The following is a 3552-nucleotide window of genomic DNA, read 5'->3' as shown; positions in this document are numbered from 1 at the left end:
AGAAAGATTTGAACCAAATGGACGCGCCGCGCAAGGGTTTTGGCCCTTTGTAAAAAGTGAGCCAAATGGACGCATGGCGCATGGGTTTTGGTCTTTTGTGAAAAGTGAGCCAAATGGACGCATGGCGCATGGGTTTTGGCCCTTTGTAAAAAGTGAGCCAAATGGACGCATGGCGCATGGGTTTTAGCCCTTTGTAAAAAGTGAGCCAAATGGACGCATGGCGCATGGGTTTTGGCCCTTTATAAAAATTGAGCCAAATGGACGCATGGCGCATGGGTTTTGACTCCTTGTTGTTTCCTTCTGATGGAAGTTTGGTGGTCTTGGGGAAGCGTTTGGTGTGACTATCTGACATCCCTGTCTTATCGGAGGCGAACAAGTGTTTTTTCAGTTACTTTCTGTCGTGTCAGCCGGCCCTGTTACCCATGCTTCCCGAAAAAAGAGCTGACGTCTTCTCTCTCTTCTGACGTGTCACTCCCTCATTGTTTGCTTTTCTTGGGCTCTGATGGTTCCTTACCCATCGCATTAAATGCAATGGGTATAAATAGGAGACGGTTTCTCCCTCTTCTTTACTTTTCGAATTTCTCAAGTTAGGTTTTCTCCTTTCTTTCGTTTCCTTCTTTCTTTACTTCTAGTATTTCTTTGAACCTTCGTTGTCTTCATCATGTCTGCTACGAATCCTACCCAGAAGAAAAGAAAATATAAGGGGAGGGCTCCTCCTGGTCCTGACCAGGCGGTCATTGGATGGAAGGAGGAAGAGTTCATGAATCTTGTTCAGGGGATGGCTTTTCGTCCCGAGTGGGGAGCCCAGTATCCCCCTCCTGGATCCCTCGCCTTGGATGCTCCTCCTGGTAATATCACTTTGTATGCTGCCTTTTTTCGAGAGGGTAGTTTTAGGTTACCGATTACGAAGTTTACTGCCTCCGTCTTGAGGGGTTATGGGTTACACATTTCACAGATCAACGCGATTGGGCTTCCATGTATTACTCATTTCGAGTATGTTTGCAGGGCTTACCGCATTAAGCCGACGTTTGAGATGTTCAACGTCTTTTATAGCGTTACATATACCAGTGGGTTTTATTCATTTCAAGCGCGGACCGGTGTTGCTCCGGTGTGTTCCGTTCCGTTGAAAAGCCTGCACGACTGGAAGCAAAAATTCTTCTACGTCCGTCGTGGTGTGATTCCGATAGATATGCCTTATCGGCAGGTGAGCCAAGGGATTCCGAAAGTTGATGTCATGGGAGATTATGCTGCCCAAGATTGGTACAGAAAGATAACACACAAAGCGACTGCCATTTCTCAGTTGGAGGAGATGGCTTTGGTTGGTGCCAGAATGAGTTTGCTGTGGGTGCCGAAGCATCCTCTGGGTCAACCGGTTTATAGCTATCAGGGCAAATGTGCGTTACTTTCATAAGTTATTTTTGAATTATTCTTCCTTGTGCTTTGTTATGTTTTTTATGTGTTTTTCCTTATCTTCTTGTCTTTTTGCAGATGGCTATAGCTTGATAAATGTTTTGGACCCGAAGGCGGCGGGTGCCATGGTTGAAGCTATTCAAGAGGATGGGAAACCAACATGGTTAGACCAAATCCGGGGTCGTTTCTTGCACCCAACTGATGAAAGCCTGAGTAGATATGCCAATGACGTTTTAGGTGAAGATGTTGGGAATGACCCTGTCGATCCGGTTCGACAGGAGGTCGTTATTCTTTCGAGTGGGAGTTCTGACCAAACCCCTGAAGGTTTAACTTCTTGTTGCGCGCGTGCAGGTACCGCGCGAGGTGATGCTGCAGAACCTGTGCATGAGGTTGTTGATGATGTTGTTGATGCAGAGATGTCTGTTGATCCTTCTGCTCAGTTGAAGACAAGAAGACAAACAAAGGCTGATAAATCTGATAGGGGAAAGGAAAAGGCGGAGGGCCGAGTTTCTGGTACTTCTCATAAGCGACCCCCTATTCTTCCTTGTCTAGATTATGTGGTTGTCTCTGTCACGTTGTCTGGTCTAGGAGTTGGTGAGAAATCGCGCGAGTCTGATTCGGACGACCGCGCTACTTTGACTGAGCACATGAAGAAAAAATCTCTTGAAGACAAAAAACGCAAGCTCGATGAGCAGGCTGCTTCAATTCATGCGGCGAAGAAGGCTAAGCTTCACAAGGAAGCGTTTCCTGCGCCTTCGGAGTCTGAAATTGACATGGGTATTTTTAGTGAGAACCGCGGGAATCTTTTGGAAGAGATTTTTGCTGCTTCTGCCCCTCCTGGTAATAATTTTATAGTTTCATTTTTCTTTCATGTTTCTTCGAGTTCTTTCTGACTGTTGAGGTTATTTTATGATAGAAGTCAAGACTGGCAAGAAGCCGCGTAGGATTGATATCTCACAGATTACTCCCCCTGCCTCTCCACCTGAAAGGACAGTTGAGTTAACCCCTCCGCGCGGTGGAGCTGGGGAGAAGGAGAAGCTGGCTGAGGTTGTTGCTGAGACTGTAGGTGAAGGTGGTGGTGATGTTGCTAGGGATGAAGGTAAGGGTAAGGGTTTGGAGACTGAGTTGGAGTCTAGTGAGACTACTCCGCGCCAAACGATCTATACGAAGCGTGCTCCGGGAGGTGATGGTGCCACCTCCGGTGTTGTTCATAGCCCTCAGTTTGAGAAGGTTCAAGCTGATTCGTGGGAGACACGCAATCCTGCTTGCGATGATTTGCCGCACGCTCCTCGGTGGAATCTGACTCAAGGTTCCCGGATGAGTGACTTGGCTAATTGTCGTGAATTTTTCTCTCTGTCTCCCCCCCCCCCCCCCCCCGCAGAAAGAATGTTTCAAAAGAGGCGTGATCGGTTTGAGTTGTTGGATGACCATGTCCATGCTGGGGTTAATTTCTTTGCCACTTCTCAAGAGATTCTGCGCGAATGGCGATTGATGGGGGAGGAGACAGTAGAGTTTGAGAATGCGAAGAGGGCGTTGGTTGAGGAGAGGGAGAAGTTTAATGCCGAAAAGAAAGGGTTACAGTGGAGAGTTGTTGATGCCGAGCGGAAACTTGAGGAACAAAAACAAGTGAATGTTCAAAAACAAAAAGATTGGGAAGCTGATGCGTGTGTAGTGTAATATAATTTAGATATATAATTAAGCCCTTTTTACACCTTTTAGCCAAGTTTTAAATTTGTAAAACACGATATTCACTAACACTAAACACACATATGGGCAAGTGCACCCATTGTGGACGTAGTATAGTGTTGGTAAGATACCGAGGTCGTCCAAGGATACAAGAGCTTTTAATACCGGTTTATCCTCAACGTCTAATCAAATCAAAAAAAGTGAGAAAAATATTTTTAAACTAAGAAAATAAAAACTAACTAAATGCTGAAAAATAAAATAAAATAAAAACAGATAGACAAGATGAATCACTTGGATCCGACTCGTGTATTAGTATAACCTTTGATTATTTTCGCACTTTTGCACTTGTTTAAGAGATTATCTTTAGTTATTGTAGTAGGCCCCTCTTTTGAAGGCGACGTTACCCTCAACCCAGTAGTTTGAGTCAGCAAGGATACAATCCTAAAGGGTTGGATT

Source organism: Helianthus annuus, chromosome 7 (assembly GCF_002127325.2).
Source record: "Helianthus annuus cultivar XRQ/B chromosome 7, HanXRQr2.0-SUNRISE, whole genome shotgun sequence".
Taxonomy (NCBI): domain Eukaryota; kingdom Viridiplantae; phylum Streptophyta; class Magnoliopsida; order Asterales; family Asteraceae; genus Helianthus; species Helianthus annuus.
The sequence above is the reverse complement of the archived record's forward strand: the minus strand, read 5'-3'. Positions refer to the sequence as shown.